This window comes from Amphiura filiformis, chromosome 6, assembly GCF_039555335.1.
Source record: "Amphiura filiformis chromosome 6, Afil_fr2py, whole genome shotgun sequence".
NCBI classification, from domain to species: domain Eukaryota; kingdom Metazoa; phylum Echinodermata; class Ophiuroidea; order Amphilepidida; family Amphiuridae; genus Amphiura; species Amphiura filiformis.
The window spans coordinates 71,240,609-71,257,990 of NC_092633.1; the positions used below are offsets into that span (position 1 = coordinate 71,240,609).

At 36.7% G+C, this 17,382-nt stretch overlaps 1 protein-coding gene across 4 annotated transcripts in view; it reads left to right on the top strand.

Annotated features, from left to right (window-relative positions):
• Positions 1-267: 267 nt before the first annotated feature.
• LOC140155966 (plexin domain-containing protein 2-like) overlaps positions 268-17,382 on the top strand; it is a 55,171-nt gene continuing 38,056 nt past the window's right edge. For all 4 annotated transcript variants that reach the window (XM_072179001.1, XM_072179004.1, XM_072179003.1 and 1 more), the window contains exon 1: positions 268-386. The gene's annotated coding sequence lies outside the window, so the exon portion shown is untranslated. The remainder of the gene's footprint in view (positions 387-17,382) is intronic.

The following is a 17,382-nucleotide window of genomic DNA, read 5'->3' on the forward strand; positions in this document are numbered from 1 at the left end:
TGTTTGGTCTGGACAAAAAAAATTTGGTCGACTTTGCCCTGGTCTCCACTAATTTCTTTTTGTGGTATTCTTGGAGTTTTATCCCTCGTAACAGAAAGGGGCTCCTTCTTTCCTCGAGCAATTGGAAAAGACTGAAAACTACTATGAATAATTCCTAACCACCCTCCCTCATCAATGAGGTTAGACTTTCAGTGCATGTACCCTTATTCTACTCCACTGTGTTGGAATATTAAATAGCTGCCGGGTGCTGAAAAGTGGGTGCGGCGTGCGACGCGACGTGCTGCAGCTTGATTCAGGGAAAAACAACACAACACACACTTGAGCTGCGCCGTGACGTGATCGACCTTGTAACACGATCGAGCTGTTTCCGGATTCAGGAATTTGAGGTAAGCTTAACGATTTTGCTCAGCTTTTAGCTGATTTACAAACGCAGTGCTAACAATCTTTAAGATAGTGCTTTGCATTTGACTTCATGACTGACTGTGTGATCGAGCTGAGTATGCTGAGTGAGTGTGACGTTGAATTTTACACATGCATGCATACAGGTTAATCACTTAATGTCAGCAAGTGAATTTTGTATTGGGGACTGATTATTCGGTCTAGCATGCATGCACTGTTTGTTCATATTGTAAGAATTTCGTGAACACAGCTGCCAACATGATCCAACTGCAATATTGCAAATTAAATTTCAAAATATGATGCGAACACATGACCTTGGCGGGTCCTGGCAACTTGGGACTGGGCACATATTATAACTTTTTGTAAAAAAGGTGAATTCAAATTTGTCATCAAACGGTCACTTCAGCCTACATGATTTGATTTGCTCGAGAACTCTAGCCAAGAATTTGCTCATCGATTGCTTCACATTCTAGGCTAGAGACCGTTGTATTCAAAATCTAGTCGGATTCGCTGAAGCATGACACCGTGTAATGCAGCTGTCATTTGTAAGACGCACCTATTGACCCCGGGAAAGGTGCGTCATGGGTGCGTCATGTACCGCCATATTGATGACGATAGTACCGTCATGGAAGCAAAAGGTCCGTCTACAATTTGACCAATATATGCGTCATGGTCAGTCAATGTGCCATGAGTGCGTCGTAAGGTGCGTCAGAAAAAATAACATGGCTACACGGTCTACACGGTACACATATCTCCAAACTTTCCCAAGTTCCATTATGATTTCTCACAAATCTTTTCTCTTAATACGGCAAAGATTTGTCATGACACGTACGTTGAAACTACCTTTTGAGAAGCTATATTCTGATTTTATACGTTCATAATGTGCTGAAATAATAATTCTACGGCCGATCTACTACAGGCATTTTCTGTGTCGCGATGGTTTTGTTTACACCGAGCGTCCATGTTGGCCCACGGTAAAAGCTATCGCAGGCAGCTTTTCACTAACATGCATATTTCAAATGGCTTCTATAGCCAGGGCGATGTGACTTCATAAGGGCAATGTCGGGGATTATAGGACACAATCGATGGGGAGAGATGAGGTCCGACCAGGTCCGACCGAGTCACCTACACAGGTTACGCTCCCAGTGGAGGGGCGGAACCAAACTGGCTGATGTGGAGACTAAGCCAGTTTGTGTCGGTCTGATACTCGTCTTTGACCATGCGCAGATCTGGCTGGTCAGGAAGATATTTAATATCCCGAATTTATAATATGCCTACCAGTTCCATCTATAACCGAATTGCTAGAGAATATTTGTTACCATGTTTAATAAATTCATATTAGGTCGCATGTCATAAGTTGGGTATGCTAAAAGGGTGGAGGGATTACACTTTTCTGAAAATTGCGATACAAATTTGATTGGCTTTCCGTAACCCCATATCCTACAGCAGTGGTTGATACCTCATTTTAAGCCGAATTTTATACTCTTTCAGTCTACTGAAGCATATAATTATACATTATTCAGCAAAAAAATCACATCAGTTGAAATGAAAAATGCCAGGGGTGGAGGAGCAGGCGGATGTGGAGCAGGCGGATGCGGAGTGTGCAATATAGGGCCTATATGAAAATTCACATGTCAGCATGTCAAAACTACTGGTTACTTTTTCAAATCTAGGGAGGGTATGATGTGTTGACAGCTGTGAATGTTGAATTTGTACAACTAAAACAATTACTGACTACTTAAGGTGGTACTACACCCCCTGATACATTTTTTTTTTTTTTTTTCATTTTTCTCAAAAAGTAACTACACATTGGTAACAAAAGTTATATGTATATTATAGGGGCAAGGAATCCAATATACACTGAAATTTTCGGTTATTCAAGACAAGGGGTTCATTATGTAAGTTAAGAAATGAGGTACATTCTAGCGGTACATCTTTTATTATCATAAATAACGTACCGCTTGTCATATGTCACCAAAATTCCAGTGCAGTAACTGGATTCCTTACCCCTATAATATACATAACTTTTGTTACCAGTGTGATATTATTTTTGAGAAAAATGCAAGCATAGTCGTAAATTTATTAAGGTGTGAAGTGCCACCTTAAAAGGTTATATGTTCCATTTTTTCATTTTTAATGAAATCCTAGTTGAATTTCAGTATTTTTAGCAGTATGCTAATGTGGATTTTCTTCTTGATAGTCATTTCCTCAATAATAGAATAACTCTCTCGCTAATTGCTCGTAAAAAGGTCATTGACCTTTACAATGTAATTAACATACGTACAATTATTTTAAATAGTTCATTTGAAGCATTAATGTATTGAGAACATATCCTCCAAATCTGATGACATTCTTGCATAAAATAAAAATTTTACAGTCATTTTTGTAATTGAGGTCCGATTTGAGAAAAACGCATTTGAAAATTGAGATTTACATAGACACCTGTGTATTAATTAATTAGTAATTAAGCATTATCTCACAAATTAAGCAGGTATTAAGGTTAAATATTGTGTTAATTATTAGAGATTGTCAATATATACAACATATCAAAAAATACATTTTTTGTCATTTTTGACCATGTAATGGAAATTGTACCCAACTTATGACATGCGACCATTAATCGTATAATAAAATGTGGCCAAATGTATATTTGTGTACATAGTGTTTGGATCCACTCTTCTACGGACTTGGCTACTATAAGCATGTCGGGAAGGATATGGCGGTATGCTGACCTGGGTCAATATGTTCTGAGCAGATGAGGTCCGACCGCACACCACTCTTCGCCATACATACATTCTCCCAGCCACATTTCCCTAACATATTAAATATGAAATTTAAAAAAAGAAGGAAATTTAATTAAGCAGAGGCGGGCGCTCGAACCCACGCTGCATTGCGCCGCTATCACGTATACCATGCATATGACCAGCGCCTTAGACCGCTCGACCACGAAGGACTTGATAGTGTCATCGTGAAAATTTAAACATATAATATTAATAAATCGCAACTTCATTAGGCCTACTACATCATATTTTGGAATTTCATCTGCATAAAACATTAATGTGTATTATAATAAAGCTACCATTATTTATATTGTTGAATTCTCAAGCGCATAGAGACAATTAATACGAGGGAGGGTCCTATGAATAGGCCTATATACACAATACATAAAATCGATTTTGATATCGGCCACGTGCTCTGCTGTGCATGTGGTTTTTCGCAGTGGCGGAAGTTGTATTACGAAGTGCTCGAACTCCATTTTGAGGCAAATGCTTTTGACAAGGCATTGGATTGTTCCAGTTTGCATCCTAAATCCACATTAGACCCTAATTTTATTTACGAAATCAAAAGATTAGATTATCATAACAACAAAACGGTAATCTTTTGTCGGGTCTAATGTGAAAATTACATAAAAAATTACAGTTTTTACAGAATTAATTTTCACCTAATTAAAAAAAAAAAATGGCGTATATAAGATTGAAATAAATTCTCTACCTTCTATACTAGATCAATTGTGACGCAAGTTGTTATCAAAAATTGTTGTGATAGATGTACAGTTAATATTCATATATTCCATTACCTATCTGATGGTGCAGTTTTTACACAGAAAATATTTATTTGAAAACCCTACCACTCGGCTTTTTCCGGAAAGGTCACAGGGTCGCCGTGACCTGTGCAATAATTACAATTAAAATTTTTCTTATTCTAACAGCCAGCGTTTCTAAAATGCAGTATGGCGAATTGTGGTGTAGTCCGACCAATTGCCTTCGACCTTGTGTGCGATCAAGTGTGACAGGCAATTCCTAATATCATAGTAAATTCCCTGATTGGATAGATCGCAGACCCTGATAGATCGATAGATGATTTCTATCCTCGTTCAAAACAATTCCGTCTATGGGTTGCAAAGTTATGATTTTTGAGACCCAAATCTTACTTAAATATTTGTGTAAATATAATTTATGAACATTGGTTTTTATATTCTGCGATACCTTAACTATTTTTTTGTAATTTATATTGATGAATTAAGTATACTCTCATTTTGAGTTACGGAAACATTTTCGATGAATTGATCGGAGAAGAAAATGGTGCCCGTATGCGGAAGTGAATGCATCCGTGCATCCTTTGTGTAAATGGTACGGTCTTTTGCATACATCATTTCTGAGATCGCTTATGAATGAAAGATGGCCTATTCCATTGTAGGATGGGGTGACAGGGGTGATAGAAATATAAAATGTTGCTCAAAAAGCAATTCGTTCCTGTGTACAAGAACGAAATTTATGTGCGTCATTGGGTGAGTCATTTCATGAAATGGTGCGTCACAATTTCAATTCATAAGTGCGTCAATGCTGTTAAATGGTGAGTCACTTTTAATGACTGAGGGTGCGTCATGGTACACAAATGTACGACGCACATGGGGACAATGACGCACCATTCCCGGGGGTCAATAGGTGCGTCTTGCAAGTGACAGCTGCATAAAGCAATGGAAGTTAAGAAGTAAACACAGCCGATCACGACAGGCGATTGCATCAAAAATGTTGCTAAAATTACACTTCAGCAAAATTTTAGACTATCCAAAATACGAAAATCTTGCTCAAAAGATACAGTTGACTCATCGAAATAACTTTCATCCAAATTTCAACATTAACAGTAATAAAATACGGTGTAAAAAATTGCACCGCCCTGTCCGACCGAAAAACCATAGTAAAGTAGTCCCAGTAACTGAGAACGTGACGACATTTACTTTTACATTGGGTATTATCTGTTATGTTAGAACCAGCTCCTTTAACGTCCAAATGATTATGTCTGTGTTCGATCTTCCTAGTTACTAGGACTAATAGTAAAGTACTCTAGCATCGAATGCGTAACTATCGTGTGCAAATTCGAAGCTCGAGATTTGATGCATCAATTGCTATTAAAAACAAAACAGCCATAGTCTCATGGTACTATGCTTTCCAATGTGGAACTGCTATATAAATCCTAAAATTCCTGTGCAATTCTCACATTGGCATGCAAAAATAGTTTCTGTATCTGTATCTGTCGTTGCACGTATAGACCTTTTTCTGATGACGTCACCTAATCGATATTGGGGTCTCGGATGTAAACAAACAACACATGCGTTTCTCACATGCCCACAGTGTGAAAACACCAAATACTGCGTATTTTCTCCTCTGTTTTGTCGTCTTTCACATTAGCTTCCATAAAAAAATTTTTTAAAGGGACCTGTATACTGGTTACCTTTGTTTCAGATTGTTTTGATACCACAAAATACAAAAGATATGGAAAAACCACCATGCTATTTGAAAATTAATCTTTGTTTTGTTTCACATTTTTGTCTACTTTTTACACCGTGGCGAACTAAGCGCGTACTGCGAGCTGGCAATTCCGCGCAGGATGCCTAGCGTGGCGCAAAGATGATCGCGCGTGGTGGCGCGGTATTTGCGTTTGGGTGCTGATGACTTGAATGCTGACCCCCAATATCGATTGATTGGTGACGTCTTAGAAAAAGGAGTATAATCACCATCTCTGGTTGTTGCATACGTTGGCCCAACGTCGTGGGGGGGGGGGTCAGGTGCAAAGTCACAGTTAATATTGAAGTGGGCCTTTGAAGTCAGCATCTTGATGTTGATGGTTTCTACTGTATACATGTAGCTTGGTCTTGAAGGTCTTGACGTCGGGGGCGGTGCGTAGCATTGGGCCATATAAAATTAATGTTTTGGCTCTTGTCCAGAGGATTTTTGTGAATTGATGAGGGAGGGAGTGGGTTTTTTTTTAGCATTGTTAGTAGTTTTCTGTCTTTTCCAACAGTGCTCAAAAGAAAGGAGGAGGCCCTTTTTTCCATTTTTTTAATGTGTGATTCTGAGGGATGAATCCCCTAGAGTACAAAAAAAGTCTTGGAAGTGATCCATGTTCTCTAATAGTAATAAACTTATATTTTATATACATGTATAAAATTTTCCTAAAGTATTCCAAAGTAAAAAATTTTGAAAAATATTTTTTTTAATCTGACAAATCCCAGAAATTGAGGACGAGAACCAAAACATTAATTTTATACGGCCTTGTGGAGATGTTCTAATTTGAAACTCAATTGATGTAAAAACATAAAATTAAAAGGAAGCTATTTTAATATCAGTGATCGCATGACAAGGTTTTCATTCAATTTTCTTGTGCTGGATTTTTCAGTCAATTTTTCCTGATTTACAAAAGAAACTATGAAAGAAACCCTTCTTTTTAGAGTTACAAGGGGTTAAGGGAAGGGGTATGAACGTTTGGAGTTTGGACAGTATTTATTGTGGGACATTAGAGCACATCAGACATATCGAATTGCATTCTGAATACGGAAGAATGTCCTTCTGATATCAAATAATTTTGATTTATTGAAATTCGCAATGTAATACACATTTTATGGCAAATCATTCAAAATTGATATTTTTAAAACAGTACTTGAAATAAACTTTATAAATCTGATGATTTATGCTTAAAGTGTATGTAGGTGGGATGAAAAGCCGACGATCAATTGAAAATTTTGACCTTTCGTATTGAAGATATGGATTTTTTTCCCCAAAACACCAAAAAAAAAGGTCTTTTGGGAAAAAAATCCATATCTTCAATATAAAAGATCAAAATTTTCAATTGATCGTCGGCTTTTCCTCCCAGCTACATACACAAAAGGATATATCATTAGATTTATAAAATTTATTTCAAGGACTGTATATATATATCAAAAATTTGAAAAATATCAAATTTTAATAATTTGTCATAAAATTTGTATTATATCGTGAATTTCAAAAAATGAAAATTATTTGATATCAGAAAGACATGCTTTCGTATTCAGAATGCAATTCGATAGGTCTGAGGTGCTCTCATGTCCCACAAAACATACTGTCGAAACGCCATAAACGCTCATTCTAGATCCCTTAAGGGATTTTAAAAAAAACTTTCTTTCCAACCCTAGTGCAAACCGCCTGTACACAGCGGCACTTATTTCATGAACATGTAAAATTATCACTCCCCCTGGTTTACTTATTTTCAGTTGATGTAAACTATCATCAGGACAATATTTGTGTATTTGCTCGATCAGGCTATAATAACTCAGTGAACTGAAAACAATCCTGCACTTGTGGAGTTTGAAACTGCAAAGGTCATCCAAGGTCAAAGTGCAGGTCAAATTTATAGTTGCTCCAATCCAGCTGTAACTTGTGGAAAATGATCCCTGACACTAGGGGAGAATGAAACTGAACGGTCATCCAAGACAAATTTAAAGTTGCTCCGACCAGGCTGCAAACTTGGGGCAATGATCCATGACACGTGGGGAGTAGGAAACCATAAAGGTCATCCGAGGTCCAAGGCATTAGCCAGAGGGGTGTCTTTAGGGTGTCCAAAATGGTCAAAAATACCTTTTCTACAAAATCAGGGTGTCCACTTCCTATTCACTCCATTATAAAAATCACAATTTTAGGGTGTCCAAATTGAAAACAGTGTGTCCAAATGACACCTGGACACTCCTCTGGCTAATGCTATAACATCACAGGAGCTTAAGGGGGTAGTACACCCCTGCCCAATTTTATGCCTATTTTTGCATTTTTCTCAAAAAATGTAGCGCATTGGGAACTACATTGTAGTAAGATATGTATATTATAGGGGCAAGAACTACAACTACTGCGCTGGAAATTTTATTTCTGCACAGACAACAGCTGTGGAGTTACAGTCAAAAATGAGGGAAACTAATATTTGATCAATAAATCAATAACTACTTGCTTTGAGTTGCTGAATTTTCAGTACAGTAGTTGTAGTCCTTGCCCCTATCATTTTTGAGAAAAATGCAAAAATAGGCACAAGATTGGCCAGGGGTGTACATTGTAGTACCCCCTAAAACTGCAATCGTCTTTAACATCACATGAGCTAACATACATAATTATTTAAGCTAACATAATTATTACTGGATGAATAATCTACACCAAGACACTATGATTATCATCACCGTTTATCACATTCACTAACCACTCCCGTTGTTGAGTCTGCTCCCGTTTACTCAACTAGCGGGGACCCACGCGAAACGTGGTACTCCCGCTAGTTCATAATATTTGTGATGTGTACAGTGAAATAGATTTTGATTTCTTGTAAAGAAGAATGAAACTTGATACAGAAGATTGATATGCAAGGGTTGGGTCAATCATTGGCCGATGATGTATACATGTAAGCATGTTAAGGTAACTTACAATGTATTGGCTGACAATGGAGTCTTCAGAAATCATGTACAGGTTCCTACAGTTTTTATACACCCTTTCCTTTATTTTAGATCAAAGTTTCCAGACCAACCTTTTTGCCATCATTTCATTTACCCCTTTCACCCTTTCTATGATGTGGCCTCTACACCACAGTGCTTAAAGGTTGACTGCCCCTGTTCAGGATGATAGAATAGGGAAATGATGTCCATATACACCTGAATGTTGCCATGGTAACTGTGTTCTGGTATTTGACATGTTCTATTATTTTCTATTACCTGAATCAGGTTACTGGTATCCTGTCTAGCCAAACTTACAAATTGAATGAATCAATGAGGTTATAATAGTCAGGACTGAAGCTGAATACAATGTACCTGTGATATGGTTGCTCTGCTGACTCTAGAAAATTTTGGAACAAAAACATTTTTTAAATCTTGGCTTTTAAAAAGGGACATAATCCTGGAGGGGCACTCAACTTCAGAAGTGACGGGTATGTGTCTACCAGCATCGCGAAGTAGGGGCTTATCAAAATGTTGTTTTAAAAAAAAGGGGGGTCATTGGGTATTTAACATTTCAAAAATGGGGTCATTGGGTAGCAAATTTTGAAAAAAATTGAACAAAATTCTTTTTTATTGTTTCGAACTTCCCAAATTTACAATACAAATTTGGTGAAATATAGGAAATTGCGCGATGACTGCTCTGCGGCCATTTTAAAACAGAATTTTGTGGCATTTTGATGATACAATTCTAGAAAAAAAGGGGGTCATTGGGTAGCCGCACCTAAAAAGGGGGGTCATCGGGTAGAATTTTTAAAAAGGGTTTCATTGGGTATATAATTCGACTTCAAAAAAGGGGACCTATTGACAGGCACATACCATCACTTCTAAAGTTGAGTCCCCCTGGGACATGATAGATGGAGATCTGAAAAAAGATATAGATATTCTGTACAAAACTGCTCTGAGATTGGTCCATGAAGCATTTGCTTTTTAAAAAAAATGCGCAAGTAAATCAACCAGATTATTTTCAGAGCTAAGTTTCAGCATTTGAATGACAAATTCTCAGTTTTCAAATTGTACAACTGGCTAAGAATAAGTGTATCAATAAATTTATCACTATCATATTATCCGCAAAAAGAGGTTGAACTTGATACTGTGCCCTCCCCCCCCCCCAAAAAAAAATCTTGTCTTTAGGGCCTGCATGCCATTTCACTGAAACTTGCTTCTTCATGAATGCATAAAGTGCAAAATATATGGTTTTGAAAGGGAAAGTTGAACATGATCATTCATGTTTAATTAAAATCGGTTAAATACCACCTGGGACCTGGGACTCTAAATTTAATTTAATTTAAAACCAGTGTGATAGATTTACATCCATTTGAAGTATCAAGTTTATTACAGGAAATATATGCTGTATTGAAAGGGAAGGTTTCATGGATGTAATCATGTATCATGCATTTAATTGTGCTTTACTTTGATTTTCTTTTGAATTTTCTTTCTTGGAAAGTTTTCAGTCAGGATTCAACAATGCATACTGTAGGTGGAAATAATTTTGTGAGGTTTCAGTTTCATTTTTATCCCCTTCGTACATACTGTGTACAATTGTACACATGGACTTCTATTGCTCCCTGTATACCAGGGGAAGCTTATTACTGCAAACAAACACCATGTGCACAATTGTGCATTCATATGCTATCCTCCAGTGCAGAGCGCCCTCGCCTAACTGAATGTCACTTTTCATAATCTAAGAGGGCATCACCCACTACAGCACGTTGCCAGAAGACATGTACTTTCCCTTTTTAATTTTATATGAAATATCATTGTGGACAAGCTAAATTCTAGTCAGGGGGTTAGTGTAAGACCTGTAGAGAACATGGAACACTATTTTTGATCAAATGCTTCAAACATATATTATGTGGTGTAGAATTTTTTTTAAATGGTGTGTACAATTGTACACAGTGTGTCTCACCTTGTAAATATAAGACTAATATATTGTGTTCAGTGTTACTAATCTTATCAATATATAGGAGTTATTTAGTATACTTTGTACATCATTATAAGTTATTTTTAACTCTTTTGTCAATACTTCCATTCAGTTTATAATTTGCTCTGGATGCATTTTTGGAAAAACCACTATGTAGGCCTATTATTACAGAGATAGTTAGGAGTAACTGGTCGTTGATGGGCCCGAAAATGGATCGTGTAGAGTGGAGTAACAAAATTAGTCTCAGAAATCAAGTTTATTAAGTGTGATGTCTTTTTCGGTCTCTCCAAAGACAAGAACTGTTTATTAGCATTTTATACCAAATTAATGAGAGTTAAGAGCCTACAGATATGGACGTATGAAGGCAACAGAAAAAAGAAACAAAGGGTTCAAGTTTGTTGCTTCACATGTTACCAAGTTTTACTGCCATTACTTAATCATAATGTGTACAATTGTATCCAAAAATCATTGTAAGCGTCGTCACTTAGTCACAATGTGTACAATTGTACACATGCCCTAATTTGCATAATTGATGAGGGAATTTTTTTTTTTTCAGTTTTTCACAAATTACTATCCAAAATAGTTATAATAAGCATAAAAAATAATTTTTTGATCGAGCCATCTTCCTTCGTGTCCGAAGGGGTTATGCTATTTTTCCAGACCATAAATTTATGTGTTGTGAAAATGAAATATTTTTAAAGGGCTTTAAATTTTTTTATTTTTTTTTAAATAAAATTTAAATCTGTAAATGAAACCAATCACATACCCATTGGCATAACCAGGGGGTAGGGTATGGGGGAACCTGGGTGCCCTCAGCCAGGATCTATTACAAATTATGCATTTCATGATTAAATGACCTTGGGCAAAGAGTAAATTATTTTCAATTCGTTGTCACTTCAAGTGAAATTCTTGTAAATTTACGTGCTATGGAAAAGCCCTGATATGTGTGGTTGTCATGGTTATGTCTATTCACCTGATTCATGGATCATCATAATGGAAATAACTCCATGCTTGATGATAGTTTGTTCTGCTTATGAATAATTTGCGAAAATTATTCGGTTTTCGTTACTGCTGGCATCAATAAAGTACCAACTTACATTCATAACCTCATTAATAAAGGAGATGAGTGCGATCCAATCACATTTAGTTATTTGTGAAAATGCGAATGCAAATCGAGGTCATTAATATCCCACAATTGGCCAATAAATGCGTAATTGTTAGAAAGTAAATATTAGTAACCTCCGCAAGCGCCCTAAACTGTGTGCGCTGACTGCCGTATTTGGATTGTGCGCTACCATATTTGCACAGATTGTGATCGCGCTTTTGTTATTGGTCGTCCTGTTTTAGCTTGATCGATTTTTGGAAAGGGAAGATGTAAAAATCATCTATTTTTACAAATTTTTGAGCAAAATTTTGTGTTATTTTGTAAAGTGATAGTTTGTATCAGTAATATGTCGGGCATTGTGAAAAATCTAAACATTTTGCTTCGGACCTCGGAATATCCCTCGGTTCCAAGCAAAATGTTTAGATTTTTCACAATGCCCTCCAAATAACCGATGCACGGTTATTAACCTCTAGAATAACTAAAACATTAAAGCATGCTTCAGCCACACATTACGCAACTAGCGTAAACGATGCACTCAACTGCATGCACGCCATGTCAATGCACAATGTTAGGCCCCTGACAATCGAAGTTTCCTTTGCAAGTAAGTGTCACACAATTTCTGAAAACAAGTGAGGTAACTTTTTCATTATTCATTATTTTTGTGACTATCATCATATGACCAAGAGGCTGCAAGGTCAAAATACTAGTTAGTAGTTCAATTCTTATGAACTTATTATTATAATTTTTTGCGATTTTTTTTTTTTTTGTTGTTGTACATAATTATCCAGTTCTAACCTTTCATCCATAACTGCGATTTTTATTAAGTAGAATGTAAAAGAAAGCTGAATGTTATAAAGTAATGGCTTAAGAGAAATTCCAAAAATTGTTTTTAGCACCCAATCCTTCCCTTTATATATGTACCTTTAAGATAAACCATTTTTCAACATTCAGGGATGCAGCTATATTCTACCTGATACAACCACTGCGATGCATGCATGCATATGAATACAAATGGCTAAATTTAGACAAAAAATTGAATTCCCAAGAACACATGTGTGATTGCAAATTAGTGTGAAGAGAGCTAGCTTTTTTGTTTAGCAGATACATGAACAGAAATACAATCAATTTGATTTACGTTTGTCTCTATCCTCTACTGCACACAAGCTTTTAAATTACATTTATATACATACCTGAAATACAAACTAAATCCTGTTTGTAGATGCACTGCATAAATCCATATGATCTGCCTCTGCATTTCTGTTTTATTCGTTTGTGTTTTGTTTTGTTTTTGTGTTTTGTTTTTTGGATTTATTTAAGAATCGTATTTCCTAAATACAACCTTTGCTTTGGCCTGTATTGGTGATGCAATCATGTAGAATGATGTTTGAAAAAAAATCCATTTTTGTTTCCCACTTGATCCTTACCTAACTAACATGCTACAGTCAACGTGATATAATCCAATCAAAATTGGTCTTTCTGGTTGATAAGATGTATACAAATATCTGTGTATTGCAGCAAACAATAAAATACAAAGAAACTGAACACTATTATGTTCACATGTCAACTTAATTTAAGCGTTGAATGACTAGATTGTGTCACATTTATTTAGTTTTCATATTTGAATCAGAATTTGATTCAAAGCTAATGATTAGGGGGTCACATAATAATTCAAACTATACATACTGATTACTGAATAGACAATACATTTCACACCTTCAGTTTGGTTGCGTAATTTTCTATTTCACTGCATGGTCACAAAATAATGGCTTTTGACAGCAAGCTTGTAGTCATGCAGTATAATTGATGTCACTACCAAACATGAGGTGAAACAAACTTGAAGATAAAATGCTTAGCTGTATTATAATGTATGCCTGTAGCTTACAACATTTGTTATTTTGCAAAAGATTTAAAATAATAAAATACCAACATCTGTAAAGGCCAATTTGTATTGCAGATAACTCATTGTACTGTACATGTAAATAAAATTAAAGCAACACACTAACAAATGTTACTTACCTAGCCGGGACTGCGGCTAGGTCTTGAAATGCTATCGGTCGGTTTTTCTGGCAACAAATATATTTTTTTGCTCCAGCTCGGACATGCTTTGACCGATTTTGACCTAACTTGGTCACAATCATCATTGACTACGACTATACATGTCACATTACTTTTAATGGGTTAAAGGTCACAGAGGGGTCAAATGAGCCAAAAATGTGATTTGAGCTAAAAATGCTTTTCTTCCTACATAAAACATCCTACAATAACGTCACTTGCACATAAGGATCGGCTATATCTTGTGTCTATAGGGTTAACACAGAATTGGGGTCAAAGGTCATTAAGGGGTATTTCGGTATAAAACCAAATATCTTCAAAATGCTTCTTCTGCCACAAATTACATAGTACGATGACGTCACTTCCACATATGCATCGGCTATATCTAGTGCCTATAGGGTGTTCACAGAATTGGGGTCAAAGGTCATTAAGGGGTCATTTCGGTCCGAGTCTAAAAAGCTTTTAAAAATTATATCTGCTACATGTAACATAGTACGTTGATGCCATCTGCACTGACAGCATGGTCATTACCCATTGCTTGGAGTCAAGGGTTAAATTTTGAAATAGCCACAATATTTGAAGTAATTTATCCGTTTTTGCCTACAAATTTTTAGAAAAAGCACACCTTGTAGATATGTTCCTCCGATTTTACGAAGCTAAAAATAAGTGGGACATACTGTAATAATTGGGTAATCCATCATTTTGCCTGTCAATTAGTGCCTGTCAATCATGAGATAAAATACTTGAGTAGCAGGGTACTCGAGAATCGTGACGCGTGAGAGATTAAGGTGGCGATTGGTACACAGTAATTATTTGGAATTTTAAAGAGGGAGGGAGAGACTGTGAAACGGAGTGGGTGGGGTGGGGGCAGTAATAAAGAGAGGAACTTGGGAGGTAAGGGGGAGAGACAAATGGCGGGAGGGTGAGAGAAAGAAGGAATAAGGTAGAGCCTATTATGGTTATGATGATGATGATGATATGATGATGATGATGATGATGAAACCTCATCATCATCATCATCATCATCATAAGGCCAAGAAAAAAAAAATTGTTTGCTTGCCCTCAATTGAATTTTCACAATTGGGTCGGTCGGTCGGGATTTCTTTTTTTTTTTTTATTCTTTTTTTTTCTAGTTACTAGCTAACTCTACTGTTTGTATTAATTAAGGCTCAAAATATGGAAAATAATACATTTTTGGTGTCAAAATGAATCAGCTAACATTCCAAAACAACTCAAATGTGGAATACAAGCTCTAAAATACTTTTTTTTTACATCTTCAGAATGCAAAAATTTGGAAAGAAAAAAAAACTTTTTCCAGAATTTCGGCCTAAGGTAGAACCGATCTCATCATCATCATCATCATCATCATCATCATCATCATCATCATCATCATCATATCATCATCATCATCATCATCATCATCATCATCATCATCATACCATCACCATCACCATCATCATCATCATCATCATCATCATCATGATAGGGAATGATGCCGACCATGATGATCATGCATGATGATACATGTGCTACATGTATACATATTAATGTTTAGCGTTCAATTTCCAATTTTTATCAACTTTTCCTAGACCATGACATAAACCAGAATCGAGACATACAATAATTGGAAAGCGATACCGTTTGGGTGACGTGCCATATCATGTGAGTAGTCATGTAAACATACAAGCACTGCACTTTGAGATTCACCGCCTACTACCCACTCAACGTGTGCTGATCATGCTCATGATACTTTGAACATAAAGTGAAGTCATTTAATTATTTGGAATTCAAGAGAGGGAAAAGAAGAGATTTAGAGCCAGAAATTATTTGGAATTTAAGAGAGGGGAAGGGGAGATTGAGAGAAATGATGGAAAGGGGAGTGGTGGAGGGATGTAATAGATAAACTTGGAAGGTAAGGGGAGAAACAAATGGGGGAGGGTAAGAAAAAGGAGTAAGGTAGAGAGGGAGGTTTTAAAGTTACCCAGCAAAAGTCGCAATTTTATTTTAATAAACCTGAATACAATAAAGAGCAATTATTTGGAATATAAGAGGGAGAGGGGAAGGAGAGATTAAGAAGGCGATTAGTACAAAACAGTAATTATTTGGAATTTAAGAGAGGGAGGGAGAGATCATGAGAAACGGAGGGGTGGGGTGGGGGAAGTAATAGAGGAACTTGGGAGAGGGAGACAAATGGCGGGAGGGTGAGAGAAAGAAGGAGTAAGGAGAAAGAGGGATCTTTAAATTACCCAGGGAAAAGTCGCATTTTTATTCTAATAAACCTTATAAATACAATAAAGACTTATAGAGAGGGAGAGAGGGGAAGGAGAGATTAAGGTGTGATTAGTACAAAACACAGTATTTATTTGGAATTTAAGAGAGGAGGGAGGGATCATGAGAAACGAAGGGGTGGGGTAGGGGAAGTAATAGAGGAACATGGGAGGGGGGAGACAAATGGAGGGAGGGTGAGAGAAAGAAGGACTAAGGGAGTGAGAGAGGGATCTTTAAATTACCCAGGAAAAGTCGCATTTTATGTTAACAAACCTTATCAATACAATAAAGAGTAATTATTTGGAATTTAAGAGAGAGAGGGGAAGCAGAGATTAAGGTGGCGATTGTTACAAAAAAAGTAATTATTTGGAATTGAAGAGAGGGAGGAGAAAGCGGAGGGTGGGTGGGGAAGTAATAAAGGAACTTGGGAGGTTGAGATAAATGGCGGGATGGTGAGAGAAAGAAGGAGTAAGGTAGATGGGGTCTTTAAAGTTACTCAGCAAAAGTAATACAATAAAGATTATTTGGGGAAGAAGAGATTAAGATGGCGATTGGTACTAAACAGAGTAATAATAGTATTTGGAGCATTGAGAGGGGAGATTATGAAAAGCGGAGGGGTGGGGTAGGGGAAATAATAGAGGAACTTGGGAGGTAAGGGGAGGGACAGCTGGCGGGAGGGTGAGAGAAAGGAGTAAGGTAGAGGGGTGGTGTTGGGGTCTTTAAAGTTACCCAGCAAAAGTCGCATTATTTTAATAAACCATAATACAATAAAGAGTAATGATTTGAAATTTAAGAGGGAGGGGGAGAGGAGAGATTAAGGTGCCGATTGGTACAAAACAGAGTAATTATTTGAAATTTAAGAGAGGAGGGGGAGATCATGAGAAGCGGAGGGTTGAGTTGGGGGAAGAGAGGGGGGGAGAAAGAAGGAGGGATTAAGGTGGTGATACAGGAATGATTATTACGACATTCTAAACATGAAAAAAATTATGACCCCAAAGGTCTAGGGGTCAAATGTTAAGTTTAAGATTAAAGGTCAAAGTTTAGCGGTTAAAGGTCAAACTTTAAGACTGGCATTTCCGGCCCCGGCTAGGTCCAGATCTGTAGCCAGATCTAGTTCTATTTTAATTTGTACATTTTGTGTACACTTTTAATATTTAAATGTACATGAATTTGTAAGAAGGCTTGCTTGGAAAGCAGTGCTTGCAGCGTTCGATTTAATTTGTGTACATGTAGCAGAGCAAAATGCTCCCCCATTTTGGACAACCTGGTACACAAATTTCACCTTGTATAGCAAATGTTTACAATGTAAGAATTCATGCTAATATTATAAGAACATCACCCTTCTCTAAAAATTGCAAT